Here is an 18,156-nt window from a genome sequence, read left to right on the forward strand (position 1 = left end):
CCAAACAGTGGCCTTGACTCCAATGCCACGGAATTCACTCTTCTAGTCTTCACATTTAAATAGTGATATGTGATTGTTTGGGAGCTTTGTTTTACTAGAGGAAGAAGAGATACAGTTTTTGATTTTCACTTATATTACTTTGAAGTGGTTGTAGAATCTCAAGTTCAGGTCTAGGACTATCTTTATAAGAAATGTCTTGTTAAAAATAGAGTGATCTCTGGAAGAACAAACTTGATATTTGGTCATGTTGATAGACTTCTTTATACTTTTGATCTACTAGAACAGTCTCAATGTCTGTAAATGGAGTTCCTTTGCTGCAAAGTTTCTCTTATAATAGATTTTGTTACAGTGATAGAAAAGTAAATCCATACAGATTATTAATGAAGTTGGAAGCATAAATGTGCAAAGTTTACTGGCAGCTCTGCCTTTATCTCTACACCTAAATAAACTACAGCTAAATTGTGAAATTAATCACACTGAAGCCAGGCTGATAAGGATGCTGACACTGTATTTTATTTCTTTTGACACTGCAAAACAATTTAGCAAAGTTTTTTTAGATGGGCTTTTGCTTTTATTACAGAATCATACGGTATCACATGAGACCTTATCATTAATGGTGTATCATTCTAGTGATTCAGTAGTATGTTTGCTGATTTGCAGTGTTGCAAGAAAGCTATTTATAGCTCTCCTTTGTACTGGTCTTTATTATCTGCTCTATTTGCTATGAAATATAGTGATCTATGCTAATCAAAGTTTGTCAGTAGTTTGTTTTATAGCTTTTTAAATCATATCTACATGGGAGAAAAGGGATATACCCTTTATAGTAAATTATTTAACACTTCTTATAAAGTTCTAGATTTTTTTCCCCTGTGCTACAGTTTCCTAATACACTATGCCACAGCATAAAGACAGGCTTTGAGCTCTTCACTTACATAATATTGTGATTTGTGAATTTTCAATAAATAAAAAAGTTTGACCCTAATAATTTAAAATCTCTTGCATTTTTGAATCCTTAAAACTTTCACATTATACCTAAATAACTATGATAATGTAAACCACCAGTTCCAGTGTTCAGAACCACCTAAATGTGATTTTAATACTATTTTTAATAAAATATAATGAATGTATTATAATTGACATGATACACTTATGTAAATTTCACAATTAGAGCTGCATAATTTATTCACATCAATATTAGACCTATATTTGATGTTCAGCGATGCTTTTATTCACTTTAAAATGGTTTCTGTTCTGCTTAATTGGTTTGGATTTGCTCTGTCAGGTTTTTTTCCTTTATTTCCTGAGTGAGAAAGTTGCAGACCTGCTGTTTTATATTAAGTCTCTATTTTGTTTTGCAAGAAAGAAAAAGGCAAGCAGAAATCTAAGTCTGATTAAAGACAGTTTATTCAGAGTTTATGAACACTTCAAAAAATGTTTCTTGCCTTCAGTGAAGCATTATGAAAATCCCATGATACATCTTTCATAGAAAGTAGACACCAGAAAATACATAAGCCATGAAATTGCATTAAAGATCATTATTTCCAAAATCATAATATTGACTATGTTCTGGAAAAATAGAGCATAATGTCATGGGGACAGCAGCACCACACCCTTCCTTATTGGTTTACTAACTCTTTCTATAGTTCTATTGGTTATACAGCAGTTAGCAATATTCTAAGATATATTGGTAAAATATTCTGTTATACTAGCAGTTTGAAAGTGTTCTTTTAACTCTTAAGTTGTTTCCAGAGTTAGTTAACAGAGAAGACCTAGGACCTTTGTCCTCAGTAAGCCATCTTCAGATTTTTAGTAAGATGGCTGACCCAAAAATGCCAGAACAAGAGCTAGATCATTCATCCATAGCAATCTCTGTAGTTAATTGTATATCTTTGCATTATTCAGTGTAATAGTTGAAAAATCACTGTGGTTGCAATTCTTTAATTTCATGATTGTGGTTTTCTTCTCACTCTCTTATAGAGAGGAATCTTTCCTAGCTTCAAAAAAATTGAATAGTCTATCTCCAAGAAAATAATCCATGGACTTTTTGAAGATACTATTATGTAATAGAGGGACATTTTCTCCACTTCGGAGAAACAGATTATGGGTTATTATTTTTAATCTGGTAGTTAATGATTGCTCGAATTAGTTTACTCTTTGGAAATTTTGTCATCAAACAAATTATAATTTCTTATATCCCTAGTTATTATCAACTCTGTAAATTGTTAATCACAGGAAATTATTAGAATAAAAATTATTTTAAGTTAAATTTGCACTTAATGTCATAGGGCCCTTTTAAATTATGGAGAGGTAATTCATCAAAATTACCCTTAGCAATGGGTAACTGTACAATAGTTTCTGCTACAGCACAACATATCTGATCCTAAAACTCATCCCACTATGCAAAATCATGAAATAAAAATCACAAGTATTTATGGGAAAATGGGGTTGGGTCTCAACATTTGAATTAGGCGTGCACACAGATAAAAATGGAAACCTAATAAAAATAATAGCATAGTTTTAAACATTAAATGGTTAAGAAATACGTAAATGCTGCAATAAATATGTATTTTACTGTGGAAGAGACCTGACGTTTATTTACAAAGGAGTAGCGCTTGAAAGTTGTTGGGAGGAGGTGGAAGGAGAGTTACCTGAAATCAGACAGGAAGCTGGACCACCAGATGTGGATCGAAACACATATGGTAAACCGAAATAGCTGATAGATGTGTGAGGGGTGTGTGTGTCCGTGTGTGTGTGTGTGTCCATGCACATGCATGGACACACACACACACACGGAATTTTGTGTATTCCTATGTAGCGTGGTTCAGTCAGGTACAGTTTTCTGTGTTCATCATTTGAGAAACAAATTTGTTTCTCATATACAAAACAATGTATAATCAAATGGGAAATTTATGTCATGCTCAAATTATTCCCTATTGGGAATTCGTGTTTTGAAAACAAGAGTGGAACTCACTGTGCATTTGAAAAATGAGCACACTGACTTTGTAATTGAAGATGATGAGAACCATGGTAAAAAGAGGGAAATGTTCAATTTTGTCATTCACAGTAGTACAATCCATATGCAGCATTTTGATATTTCCATCTACTGTTACACAAAAGTGAACCTCAGCCCCTCTGTCCAACTTGATTCATTCACTAGAATTCGTTTTGCATTGAGAAATAACATCTTACCTAGAGGGATATCAGAATCTGTAAGACTGTTGAGTATTCATGTGGCATTTAACAGTCTCTCCTTTGTCAGCTTTCTTGTTTTCTATTTCTAGAATTTGTGCTTACCAAGCCAGTCAGGACAAACAAACATGCAATTCTGTGTTCATTTAATAAATGAATGAATTTAAAGGAGTACGTGAAAATGTGGGACATGCAAAAATGTATTCAAGCTATACTGTTTCCTGTTGTGTTTTTCTGCAGGACAAAAATCTGCTGTGATGTGTTCCTGGACCCTGAGAAAAGTTAACAAATATTATAAAGGAATGGGCTTTGACAAAATTCAGTGCTTCTGTGGCTCTTGAAATGTGCTTTCATATTCTGGGGCTGGACTCCAGTGCACAGAGTAGAAAAATAATAAGTCCTTTGAGCTGAAACTTCATAGTCACTGTGGGATATTCAAGAAGGAGACCATTGGGGAGAAAGATAATATAGTCTAGCTTTGAACTTGTCCTGGATTTTACTTGCCAGAAACCAAGTGAGAGTCACTCTGACACCTTATTATTACTAGCTCTTTCTCCAAGTAGGAAAAAGTGCTCCACAGTCCACGTTGATAAAAGTGAAGGGAGTTCACACATAAGAGAGAAGGTGGTCTTGAATTTTAGTGTGAAAGGGAAATGTGCTAAGACTAAGACCTACTCCAAGCCTTAACTCGGAGCCTACTTCCAGTGGTAAGTCTCTCCTGCCCTTCTGATCCAAGTTAGGTGTCTCTTTTGTATTCCCAAAGCACTTTTCAGGCTACATGATATTTCTTGGTTTTCTGTTTCCTGTTGTGGGGTGAGGACAGAAATGTCTCTGTCTCATTTCCTATTACATGCCCCAGTGTTTCATTATGTCTCGGGTAGAGTTGGTGCTTAGTAACACACATGAATGAGTGAATAAGAATTAGAACTCAAAAGCTTACAGTTTACAAGAAGAGATAAAAGACAAACATACAAATGGGCTAAGAAATAATACGGCATGTTATGATAGAATGAACAAGTAGTACCTAAGAAAGAAGCACACAGAGAATATTCATTCATTCAGTCAGTCAGTCAGGAGTTACCTGCTGTATCCCTGCTAAGTTGCACTGTGTTAGATGGCATAGTGAATTAGAAATATAGAGTCCTGGCCATCAGGAGCTCAGAATCTAGTGAAGTACACACACATTACCTAAAGGAAACATAAAGTATGATTCATGATTTGGTAAGAATGATTACAGGGCAGGGGCACCTCGGTGGCTCAGTGATTGAGTCTGCCTTTGGCTCAGGTCATGATCCCAGGGCCCTAGAATCAAGTCCTGCATCGGGCTTCCCACAAGGAGCCTACTTCTCCCTCTACCTATGTCTGTGCCTCTCTCTGTGTGTCTCTCATGAATACATAAATAAAATCTTTAAAAAAAAAAAGAATGATTACAGAGCATGACTGGGAAGTCCTAATCCACAAGAGCAAGCAGTAAGGACATTTTTAAGGAGATGATATTGAAAAGTGACAATTGAAATAGGGGAGGGGCAGGAAGAAAAGGATGAATATGTGCTTGGACTGTGAGGGCAACAGAGGCTCAGTTGTGTGAGAACAAGAAAGAAGGCTGGTTCATCTGGAGATGAGTGAGCCAGGCACGAGGCACTGGAGAGGCAGTTAGAGAAACGGGCTGGAGCCAGACCATGCTTGGTAGAAGGTTCAGATTTCAGTCAGGATGAGTTGTGTGCATTTGTCAAAATGTAGTGAATTTGAACTTCATATTTATCTATTCTAATTTGTGTAAATCTCACATTAGAAAAAAACCCTAAACAATGTGATGTGGGATGAGCACTGAGTATTATACTATATGTTGGTAAATTGAATTTAAATGTAAACTAAACTAAACTAAATAGGTAACTCTGGTTAATGGTTAATGGTCATCCTTAAATATTTAGGGGAAAGTGTACTTGGATCTATAATTTATTTTCAGATGCATCCAAAAAGTGATTGATTGATTGATTGATCAATTGGTAGACAGTTGGAGGAATGGATAGATATATAGGAATGTGATTTAACAAGTAAAGTTACTAATAAGATGTAGGTGGTAGATCCATAGATGCTCACTGTAAAATTCCTTCACCTTTGCCATATGTTTGTATTAATATTCATAATAAAACTTTGAAAAAAGAAGAAAATGCTAATGTTAATGATAATAAGGAAAGATATAATAATCATGCAAAATCACACAACCAAAAGGCAGGATTATTCTAGCACATTTCCATTTGATTATTCTTCTATGAATTTTTATTTTAATGGAACTGGTACCTGCTTTTATGCGAGTAGGTATATCCCCATAGCTTTAACTACATAGCAGATTATTTGCATGGTTTTACATCACTTAGACTATCAATTCTTCTGATAAGGTACTTCATCAGAAGTTAGTATAAAGACAAATCTGTGAGACGAACTCCTCAATCCTCCACAGTCCACCTATCAATGTAGCAGAAAGGCAATCAACACACTCATGTCTATTGGTGTGATCAGCTATCAGCAAAAGATGCTATTTAATTTTTTTTTTCACGTTCGTGGTTGACTTAAATAAGATAAAAGAAAGAACTGTTCTTTCTTTGAAAATGAACTAAAAGTGCCCAGGAGACTCAGTCTACTCAGTAGTTTGGCTTGTAACTGGACAATAAAAATTTAAGTAGCATAGTCTGAAGGCTGTGCGACAGAGATCTCTCTTCCTTGATGAGTTGTAACCCTCCATGCCCATTTCACTGATAAATTAGTGCATCACAGAATCACATTAGAAACCTTGTGCTTGGTCTCCCTATGTCTCCCTATGTTTTCAATGAAAACATTTCTCTTTTATTGATGTTTATTCTTATTGACCCTCTGAGGTCAGAAGACAGAGTTTCTTTATTAAATCAGTAAATCAGGGGTATTTAATTGGCTCTAGAAACTTCTGAGTGATCTTGGCCTATTCCAGCCCCAAACAGGGTTCTGACCAACCACTGTGAATTCTGCTTTTCCAGGAAGGTAGGGGGTGAGAGATTATAACAAGCTCTGTGTAAGTAGTCAGTCACTCATTGCCTTCAAAGCACTGATTTTCTTGGTGTAGGCAGTGTGCCAAAATCAATGTTTTTGACTCACATAAAGAAATAGTTTAGCATTCAGAAAACTATATGGTTATTTCCCTTTTTCTGAAAAGCCAGCAGACATTAAAAAATAAAATACATCATAGGATTTTTACAGAGGAACTTATTTTTATTCTCCATGTTACATAGAAAATAATTAGATAATTGTTGGCATTAGGAACTGTGCTAAGATCAATGATAAGGCAGAAACGAGGAAAGCAGACTTTCATAATGAGAGTAAATGGCCCGGAGTCTATGAGAAATTGCTGAGAATCCTCTTAGGGGGGCACCACTGCTAATTAAAACCTTAGAAACAACACCAAAATTGTTCAGGAAACATGGATACTCATTGAAGAACCAACCTTGAGGGTCATTCCAATTTCCAAACTATATTCATTGGAATTTGAGTTTTAAAAAATGTCTCCAGAGTTGCACCACCTCATTTATTCATTACCTTTTACATCTCTTTCAGTTGGTTCCTTTGGTTTTCTGTTCTTGTGTTTAACATCATTATTACTTGATACGGGGCAGTGAGAAGTGAGGGAAGCAAGTTACTGAGAAATCATGCCTGTGGCAAGTATTTCTAGACTAGAGAGTGCAGACTCATTTATCACCATCATTATCACTAAAAAGCTATGGGTCAGGAGTGTATTAAGTTCACTGTGTTTCATCATTGTGTACTAAATTGGGGTTAATTAAAATGCCTCTTTTAAAAGTACTTTTCTGAATACACACACACACACACACACACACACACATTTTTGCTCCTGTCTTTTTAAAAGAAGTCATTATTCTATGCCTTGTAGGAAGAAATGGAATATGTATAGGGCAAGATTTCATTTTTCTAGACTAGAAAAGGGGAAAAAATCAGCTAAGAAATTGTGACTTTCAGGCATGTAGATGGTTCTACCACCATGCAAAGGCTATATTCCATTTTAAAAATATCATTATGTTTTACTCCCTATTCTCTTGATTTTTTTTTTTTTTTAGTAGACTCCATGCCCAGCATGGAGCCCAACATAGGACCCAACGTCAGGGTCAAACGTGATCATGAGATGAAGATCTGCACCAAGATCAAGAGTTGGACACTTAATGATCTGAGCCACCAAGGCACTTATCTCTTGATACTATTTAAAAAGCAAAAGTACCCTCAATCTCTGCTTTCAGTCTTTGAAATAATAAATTTCCTTCCCTTACGGTTCTGAAGCTAAGATATGGATAGGTGTTGCCTGGGAAACACATTTAAAGATTTCTCAGCTCCATTACCAGAGATTTAGATTCAGTAGGACCATGATGAGACCCAGAAATTTGTGTTTTAAGAATTCTCAGAGGAGATCCTAATGCATGTGAACCTGGGACGTATTTTGAAATACTCTGCTCTTTATCACCACTGCAGAATGTAATGGAGTTGAGCAAGAGATTCTATGAAACTGCACAGGAAAGGAAACCAAACTGACAAGGTGGTAGCACTGGGATTCAAACTGAGTACTAAAGGTTGAGTGGGAGTCCCAAGTCAGGCAGTTGGGAAAAATGGTGATGGGAGGATGAGGACATTTTAGGTAAAAGTAAATTCAATTCAAACATTTGGGGACTAGAGGGAAAATGATGCTTTCTGAGGTCCACAGATAGATCTATCTGGATAAGAATGTCATGTAGGTGGTTGAGGAGACATGCTATAAAGATGAGGTTGGAGAAGGCAGTTGAGATCAGAGTACAGAGACTTTGTAGTCAGGTTAAGGATTTAGGGCAACATCCTGTAAGGCATGAGCAACACTCCTGTAAACTCTTTGCCCTTAGCACCACTCCTGTGCTCTTTCATGTTCTTGGGCTCCATGTAACTTTGGATCAATTGTCATCCTAAGACCTGCTTTTGATGCAATTGCCATTACCCCTGAAAGGGTGGAAACTACAGAAATAACAGGTCATAATATAACTTGCACAAGGAATGGCTTTTTGAATATATTTATTTGATGATATCTGCTACTAATAATTCAAACTGTTCTCGTCATTGACTTTGGCTCATAAATAGTAGGAAGAGAACAGTCATGTTGTGGTAAAAGAATGCCACGTAACAAAGATAAAAGGAAAAAAACTGGTCTAAACTTCTGCTATTTGGGTCCTGTAGTTTGTAGTTTTAGGTGTATTTCTTTTCTACTTGGTAACTGAAGGCAAACCAAGCATTTTTTTAAAGCTTTTATTTATTTGTTTATTTGCTTGAGAGGGAAGAGAGAGAGAAAGCTGGGGTTGGGGGGAGAAGAGGGAGAGAGACAGGCACTCAGCAAGGATCTCACTACCCTGAGCTCATGACCTGAGCCAAAACCAAAGTCAGATGCTTAACTGACCATACCACCAAGGTGCCCTAAGCCAAGTATTTTTTAAATCATTCCTTTTTAGTACAATTTATTATGACATGTAAATAAATAAGTAAATATCACAATCCTGCTCCATAAATTAATGTTATGGTACACATTGATCTTCAGACTAAAGAAATCTTATATTCCTGTCTTTTGGCCATTTATTTTTTATTAAGTTACTCCTACTTATTTTCTCTTTCTGGTTAAGGATATGTGTGTGTTTAAATGTGTGCTTATGTGTTGAGAATTGCCAGTCAAGAAATGACAAGAAAACATGCAATGAAATGTAAGTAAACTAACTTGAGCTTTAACTAGATGTGTTGACTTCTCTGCTGGGAATGTGACTTCTTTGGCCCTGCTCTGATCACATCAGTGTACAGACACCTTTAAATGGAAAGCTTAGAGCCTGCCAGGAAGCATTTTGTTCCCCTTTCCTTTGTCTCCATTTAACTTCGAAAATGGGAGGATTTGATATTTTTTTATCTGCCAAGTAGCTGTCAACACAGCTAGATTTTATTTCCTCGTGTTTCATTTTTTGATCTGAATTAAAACTTGAACAAGAAAACAGCTACCACTCTAAACACGTACTGGGGCAAGAAAAGTCTTTTACTCCCTTGAATACTCTGTAGAATGCAGACAGGGCCTGGAGTCTGTATGAGAAGACCGTAAACTCCAGTTAGGTTTTGTTTGGTTGGTTTTTAAACAATCACTAACTGTTATATAAAGGAAAATGCAAAGTGCTCCTTCAAGTAGAGATCAAATTCTGAAGACAATCTTTATGGATTGTTTCAGACATCTAAATGCTACTTTTCAAGTGCCCCCTAATGAACTAGAAGAGGCCTTCATTAGCAAATTTGCTTGCATTTGGTCTACACAGCAGTGAAAGGCTTGCTTAGGGTGGGCTCTGCTTTCTCAGATTGCCCTCCTTAAACAAACAGAGCAAAGGAAGAAAGCTTTTAGATGTATAACATGAACCATTACAAGAAGCTGAAAGTCAGCCCCTGAAAGAAAGGAGCTGTTTAGTGGGTTTCCAGTTAAGGATCTGGGTGGTGCTGGAAACAGAATGGAAGATAATAGACTCCTAGTGATGGGGCTGTCAGGGGACAGAAAACTGTAGCAGCTTTGTGGGAAAATAGAATTGCTGGCTTTGCCCACTTGACCTTTACTCTGAATAGATAGGCTTAAGAAGATCACAAAGGGCTTTGCAAAAAAAAAAAAAAAAAAATGGTCTGCTCAGTTCTTTTGGTGCCTGAAACTCCTCTTTTATTCTGGGGAGTTTTAAATTTGTTTCTTGGTATCCTTAAAGGGATTCCTTGAAATCCCTATTATCATACCATAGGTATGTGTTTTAAATGGAGGCATTGCTCAGTATATGGCCACTGGGTTCCCTACGCAGCAGCGAGTCAGTGTGTTGAGGAGGAAGGATGGCTGGATAGGGACCCCAGCATCCTACACTCCACATTATCACTTCTTATCAAAGGCAGTCATTGAGTCCCCCTTCTGTTTCTGGGTAATTGCATTTAAATCAGAAGCACAATCACCATTTGAAAGCACAATGTATATCAAATGCATATATACTGCTATGTAGATGAAAGCCTTGAAGATTAATGGCCAGCATTTTCAGAAAATAGGGCTTGACAGCAGTGGTTCATGTGAAAAAGATCTGGGAGATTTTCGTTAAGTACCAGTTGAATACATGCCAAGGTTATGATGTGGTAGCCAACAACCCCATTTAATCTTAGCTGCATTTATGGAGTTATAATTTCCTGCCCTAAGATGCATGGACAGTGATTGCACATTAAAAAATAAAAACAAAATAAAATTATGCCCAGTTGTGAACATCACACTTCCAAACAAAATTGCCAGTTTGAGAATATACAGAGGAGACCACTTCTCAAACCCTTGAAAAGAGAAGTTGATGATATTTAACATAGAAAAGACTTGTGATTAGGTTGGAAGAGAATGATAGGCATGATCACATTCTTCTTATGTAGAAGAATATCGTTTGTGAGGCTCCAGAAAATTGATAGTTCCTTAAACCATAAAAATATATGTGAGAATAAAGGACAGATGGATTAAAGAGTAATAGAAATATTAAAAAAACATAAAATTTACACAAAAAAAGAAGCAAATATTTAACTTCTTTTGATGTTGAAATGGATGATACCAAATGAAGAAACCATAGAAGAAATGTTGATAGTTATGAGAAGGAATATATAAATTATTCAAAACTTCTTAAAAGTTATAATAAAAAATTAAAAATATAAAGAAACTGAAGACACTTTAAAAATTATATTCTACCAAGAATAGTTAATGACATGGATAAATATTCACATTATATTATTATTTTTGAGTAAAAGATCACTAGATTGGGGTGCCAGGCCGACTCAGTAGATAGAGCATGTAATTCTTGGTCTTGGGGTCATGAGTTTGAGCCCCAGGCTGGGCCTAGAGCCTACCTAAAAAAAAAAAAAAAAAAAAAAAAAACAGATCAATAGATCATAGTTTAATTTTTATGGTTGAAATATATATTAAAATAACTACTAAGAAATCCTTTTCAGTGGATTTAATTTTTATGGTTGAAATATATATTAAAATAACTACTAAGAAATCCTTTTCAGTGAATTTTAGGTTTTTAAGTTTTTTGTGGTATTCTTATATTTTTCTAAACTTTATAAATTAATCCTATTTTCTTTATGTCTGTAGAAAGTTACATAAAAGGCAAAGAATACAAAAAAGAAAAGAAGTGGGTTAATATTTAGACCATATGGGTAGGTAAAGTTGATGAAATGAAGATATTTCTAACAGTTAAACATCTAAGAATATCTCATAACCTATGAGCCATGCCCTTCAATGGAAGACTTTAAGTAGAAAAATCACTGTAAATCAGAGATACCGTAAAATTGATTTCGTTAATGGGAGGAGGGAGCCTGGATTTGGAGATCTCAAATGCACTTTCAACACTAAACTTCCAGTGGGGGTGGGGAAGGGTTACAGTTTGAAGGTTATGTAGATTGGAAATGAAAAGTGACATAGAAATCTAAGACCTCAGGTTATGTAGACATTTTTTTAAGTAAAAAAAAAAGTGAAAAAATGGGATTCAGCAAGTTATTATAATGGACAAGAATGCTCATTAAAATTTTCTGAACCCTATTCCCGTTCTTCTACCTTTCAATAGAGATTTAATAGTTCCTGGTTGAAAGTATGTTTCTTTGGATCCCAGTCCAACCACTTCTGGTTTCTGTAATTCTCTTTGCCTCAGTCTCCTGACATGTAAAAGTAAAAGGATTATACTGAAGAGCTTGCTGGGAGGACTGAGCACTTTCACATAGTATAAAGCAGTCACCAGAAATCCTGACGTATGTAGAAAATCAGTATTACCTGTTCTTCACATGTTAAAAAAAGTATCTATATATGATAATTTGGGTATTTTATTTTATAGTTTATTTATTTATGAGAGACAGAGACAGAGAAAGAGAGAGGGAGGGAGAGGGAGAAGCAGGCTCCATTCAGGGAGCCTGATGTGGGACTCGATCCAGGGTCTCCAGGATCACACCCTGGCCTGATGACGGCGCTAAACCACTGAGCCACCAGGCTACCCAAATTCGGGTATTTTAAATTTGGCTTCTATGGATAGGCATATATGCATGGGGTGAGTGGGGGAGAGGTATGGTAAGGGCTATTTTCCTTTATTTACTTCTTTATTTTAATCATATCTTAGTATCTGCAGAAGTCACTCACCAGGTTTTTCATCCCCCAATGTGATTTATTAAGAATTTCATGAATCATGGGGTACCTGGGTGGCTCAATGGGTTAAATGTCTGCCATTGACTCAGGTCATGATCCCAAGGGTCCTTGGAATTGAGCCCTGAGTCAAGGCTTCCTGTTCAGTGGAGAGCCTACTTCTCCCTCTCCGTCTTTCCCCTGGTGCTCTCTCAAATAAATAAAGAAAATCTTGAAAAAAAAAATCATGAATCAGAGAGAGCAAAAAAGAAAGCCCTTATAACTTTTCTTTTATGTAAGGGATGATGGTTTTTTACATGTGAATTAATGCTGGCCTTTTTACTTAATATTTAATGATGGCGGAAACTGATTAATTTTGTTGTACAGTTAGTTAACTGTGTTAAGACCTTCTAGCTTAGACTATGAACATAAGTCTGTTCATTCTACAATGACTATATAGAAATGCTTGCTTCACTGTCATGGATGTCTTCAACTTTAGAAGACTATATAGGTGTGAGGGAATGTTTGCTTTAAAATTACTAGAGCCTAGTTCTTAATCATACCAATAAGCTCACATGTATACATTACACCTTTCTCAGGCATTCAGGAATGGACACAGAGTTTTCACTATGTAAAACTTTAATTTACATACATTCTTTACATGATGAAAGTCTTTACAAGCTTTCCGTACATTAAGTTAGTGTTGACATTCTGCTCTGACATGCATTAATAGTTTACACCATTCAAAGCATGCATGGTTGGGACAGGTGTCCATCCTTCCCTGCCTCCTGGGACTTTCTCTGGTTTTCTGAAGGTGCACAGCAGCTGTCTGGGCTCCTGACCCTGACCAAGGGTAGGAGTTTTCACGTTTTAAAGAAAAAAGTGGAGATTACTTACACTTTTCGATGTCTACTCTCCATTTTAAAGGGCATGTGTCCCTAAAACATTTTTGAAATATATCTGCTTTGTAAAATATCGTTTGTTTCTCATTTTTCTTCCCCAATTTCCAAACATATTGCATGTTGAAAATGAAGACAGAAGAAAACTCAAATGTATTTGTTTGAATGGAAAAGAACAATATAAAACAGTCTTTTATGTCTTGTGAGTATATTTTGTGAAAGCTTTTTCAAACCTTGTAGTGGTTCATAGATGGAATCCCTTACATGCAATTTCATGACCTCATAATTCCATGTTACTTATAGCTGTTTAAAATTTTAAAGTATAACTATATTGGGAAAGGTAAGCCAATAGCAGTCATCTTGGTACCTCCTGCCTTATAAAAACAACCACTTGGATAAGCTGCCAGTGCACACAGGTAGAGGGGGTATTCATGTAATCTGTCTTTAGCGTCACAGAAGTCCAAAATGCAGTTTTGTTTCCTCCAATTCCCAGAGAGATATTTCTATTGAGATATTTGCATGACTTTCAGCTCAGGAAATTCTCTTTAGCAGAAAATATAATTCTTTCATATGGAAAGCTTGATCATTCCAGTAGGACTTGTCTGCATTTGTAAATGTTACTCCTAGGAGGGTAGTAGGGAAGATCCACTGAGGTCAGACCACCACCACTTTATGTCTATTTAATAATAATGTTCCTGAGGTTGGAAAATTTAGAATTCTGCAATTGTAAATTGATATTTCTGTATTATGTATAAGCACAATGCCTGTAATCATGTTTGGGATTTCATTTTCAAGAATCTTAATCTCAGTGACTCCCTCCTAGGCGTTTTGTTGGTAGTGGTTTTGTATCTGAGAAAGAAAACACACCTAACCACACATATGTGTTAAACACACATAGAAGTACAGCAGTTTATCCACCCGCAGCCATTATCTGTAAAACTAATTAAAGAGAATAGCATATTAACATGCACACGGTTAAAGCAAACTCCATTTTCTCTAGAGTATTCTCTCAATGAGATACAAGAACTTTATCTCTGGCACAGTGGGTCTGAACTAATTGAGATGTCATTAAAACAAAAGGAACCGGTTAAGAAGGTTAGGGGAGAGGGATGTTGTTGCAAAATTGTTGATTCCCAAGAAGACATTTCTTAGTAAAAATACAGCTCCAGTGCACATCTAATCAGTGGCAGGAATGGGGGTGGGGTCGGGGGACAAAAGATAGAGAAAAAAACCTGTCTCAAAGAGAGAAAAAAAAATCAAGACCCTAATTGAAATGGGAAGCACTCTCATTTTAGAAAATGTTTTCTTAACAGATTGCTCTAGCCCTCTGCCTCAAGGTTTTGATTAAATTAATGATGGTAGTGATAAGCTCCATTAGCATTGCTGTTTCCAGAGGGACATTTTCTACTGCCTTCTCTTTTCCTTCCTTCCCCAAATCTCAGGTATGACAATAGAATTGCTAATTGAGGCCAGAACAAGCCAAGAAGATGAACTTATTATTACTATGCAAATGCAGACAATCCAGGAAATTAATCTTTCATGTGTGCTACCTCAACGAGTACTGTTTCCATTATGGGCTTCATGTCACTCAGCTGGGAAGCTGTTGCTGCAGCTTGTCGTCGTCAGTGAGGTCTTGAACTTCTCTTTTTTGTTGCATGTTGCCTGCTGTCTTGGGACCAGTCAGCACATCTGACATGTTGTGCTCAGTTGGCCCTTGCTGTTACCACAGATCTTCCACTAGTACAAATAGATGAACTTGTTATGATCCATACGATATTATCAACTTGATTTCCTGTCTTGGAAGTAAAGGGAAAGGCAGCCAAATCCTACATAATAAAGCAGAGAAGAAGGATTTCAGTAGAAGAAACCATAAAATCCATTATAGGGGATATAATCGGGACTTTTCCATAAAGCATAATTAGCTTAACGACAACTTTAGAAGACACAATAAAAAGAGTTACTTTACATTAAACTATTCATAAACATTTGTGTGCCAAACACCATTATATTTCATATTCTCATGAAAACTATTATGTTAACAATTGACCCTCTGTGTGTGTGTGTGTGTGTGTGTGTGTGAGAGAGAGAGAGAGAGAGAGAAAGAGAATGTGCAGTAGAAGTGAGTATGAGGTAATTTCAGTTTTAACTTTCTGATTCTTACGTTGGGTCAAATATCATGTAATGGATATGTTACATAAGAGGAGAAACCAAAAGAACATTTTTTTGATCTACCATAGTACCTGAAATGATACTAAGCATTCAAACAGATGCCCATAAGTATGTTGCATTTAATTTATTTGTACTTCCCTTACTTTATTGAAAATAGGTAAACTTCAGACATGGAGGGAGGAGATGAGTGACAAAGAAAGGGAGGCTTGTGGAAGTCTCCATTGTTCTGTCTTATTCCGCCTGTCTGCAGAGCTGTTGATTTCAGATATTACTGTTCACAGTTGATGAGGTCTCTATCTTTATGAAGAATACATTACAGTTATAAAGTGGCATTTGATAGTAAAGAGACTTTTAGGGTAAGTGGAGTCAAGTAAGTCTGTTCCAAAAAGATCATGGGGAAGTTTTGGAGATTAGAGTGATTTGTTTCAATAGCAATGAGTGGGAAATACATGCCCAATAAATGAGAGAAGGAAAAGTGTTGCTTACATTTACCTAGATGGAGTGAAAAGGCTGAGCCAGAACAGTATAGAGATTGAGAATAATTAATCTTTCAGAGAACTGGCCCCACATCTCATCATCCAATAGGTGGTAGACCTAGAATAAAATCTTGGGATTTAGCTTGCTAATCTAAGTGCTAGTTATATAATTTTGTATAATTTCATCTAAGTAGTTTTGTTCTTCCCTAGTGGAGAATTTTCTTCATTTAAGCTCTTCTAAAAAACGTGACCTGAATTATTTAAATTTCCCTTTTCTGGTCCTTCTTTGGGTCTATGTATCTTCTCCATATTGCTCTAAATAACAGTATATAGATGTCTCCCTGAAATATTAGAGTGTTTTCTACTATATTTACAGGACCTTTGAATTCTTTTAGTATTGCAGTTCTTTGTAACAAAATCTAAGAGACTCTTTTGGGACACCTGGGTGGCTCAGTAGTTGAGCACCTGGCTTCAGCCCAGGGAATGAATGATCCCAAGGTCCTGATATGGAGTCCTGTCTCAGGCTTCCCACAGGGAGCCTGCTTCTCCCTCTGCCTATGTCTCTACCTTTCTCTCTGTGTCTCTCATGAATAAATAAATAAAATTTTTAAAAGATTTTATTTATTTATTCATGAGACACACAGAGGGAGAGAGAGAGAGGCAGAAACACAGGTAGAGGGAGAAGCAGGCTCCATGCAGGGAGCCTGACGTGGGACTCGATCCCCGGACCCCAGGATCAGGCCCTGGGCTGATGGCGGCGCTAAACCTCTGAGCCACCTGGGCTGCCCAAATAAAATGTTTAAAAAAATGAAAAATAAAAGATATATATATATATGTATGTATATGTGTATATATATATTTTTTGTATATATATATTTATAAATTTATTTTTATTGGTGTTCAACTTGCCAACATATAAAATAACACCCAGTGCTCATCCCATCAAGTGCCCCCCTCAGTGCCCGTCACCCAGTCACACCCACCCTCCACCCACCTCCCTTTCTACCACCCCTATTTCGTTTCCCAGGATACTCATTTATTTAAAGGAAAGGAAAACAAAATGAACATGTAAATGAGCTTAAAGCAATTTGAAACTCTGAAAAATATTTTGTATACTTTTGCATATGCATCAATAAAATATAGTTGCATTAAGTTTTATTGGGAAGTGTTTATCAATCTTCTGCCTTTAAAAGATAAGAGTATGCAAGTGCTGGTAGCTAGAACAAATTAAATTTGTTGACTTTCTAGACTTATGAAAATATTGATTTTTGTTGTTATTTGCCCCCTTTGATACAAATACATCTTGCATTCTCAATGAAATTGCTTACCAAATAGACTAAAGTCTGCCTGAATTTTATATCAGGCATCTCTAATATATGTAACAACAAAGAATGACTGGAATTGGAGCCTACAGATGTTGTCTTGGTACCTGTTTAGTGAGGTTTCATCATATTTTGGAAAGTATAGATATATAATACTTCTCAAATAAGACTCTTCATTTAAACTGATCCATATTTTTTTTAGATTCACAGTAAGTACAGAATAAATGAATAAATTCTATCTGCTTACTAAGGCTTTTTTTTACATTTGGTTATTTCTAATTATTCTCAAGACTTCTCAAGCAGAAATGTTGAAAATGCCATTTCTTCATAAAAAGATCATCAGAAATTATGGAAATATTGTGTTGCATATCAAGTCCTTTTTATTTATAACCTCTTGTAAATAAGATCCATAATCCTCATTTCTATAGGAACTTTTGGATTGATCTGAGCTTATATTTTAGAAATTAATTTCTAGAGGACAGGAATCCTCTGAGATTTTTATATTATCCAGTATATCCAATATAGCATCAAGTAGTTAGTATTTCATAAATGTTCAACATATACCAGAAAAGCATCATTCAAGGAATGAATTCCCTGGGTGCAGAGATCTGAACGAAGAAAAGTTTAAGGGTCTACAGGGTAGTAAGGTGATGACTGCATTACCACATTATTACAACACTCTGTCTTATGTGCAGTGGCGCTCAATAAATATCCGTTTACTTTAATTGAGTGGGCATAAATAGCATTTACCAGAAATCTTTTGCTGGCAGCCAGCTACATTAGGCTGCAGAGAACCATAGCATATTCTCCCTGGAGTTGGAGGGAATACAACCTCCTCTTTTTAGTATCCACCTTTGCTCAAAGGAGAGTCTCAGGCTTTAAGATCCATTATGATTTCATTCTGATCGCTG

The 18,156-nt window shown here is 36.1% G+C and overlaps 1 protein-coding gene across 1 annotated transcript in view; it reads left to right on the forward strand.

The window, feature by feature from the left end:
• Positions 1 to 18,156, forward strand: part of UNC5C (unc-5 netrin receptor C) — a 350,439-nt gene that overhangs the window by 101,624 nt on the left and 230,659 nt on the right. The window lies entirely within an intron of this gene.

Source organism: Nyctereutes procyonoides, unplaced genomic scaffold (genome assembly GCF_905146905.1).
Source record: "Nyctereutes procyonoides isolate TBG_1078 unplaced genomic scaffold, NYPRO_anot_genome, whole genome shotgun sequence".
Classification (NCBI taxonomy): domain Eukaryota; kingdom Metazoa; phylum Chordata; class Mammalia; order Carnivora; family Canidae; genus Nyctereutes; species Nyctereutes procyonoides.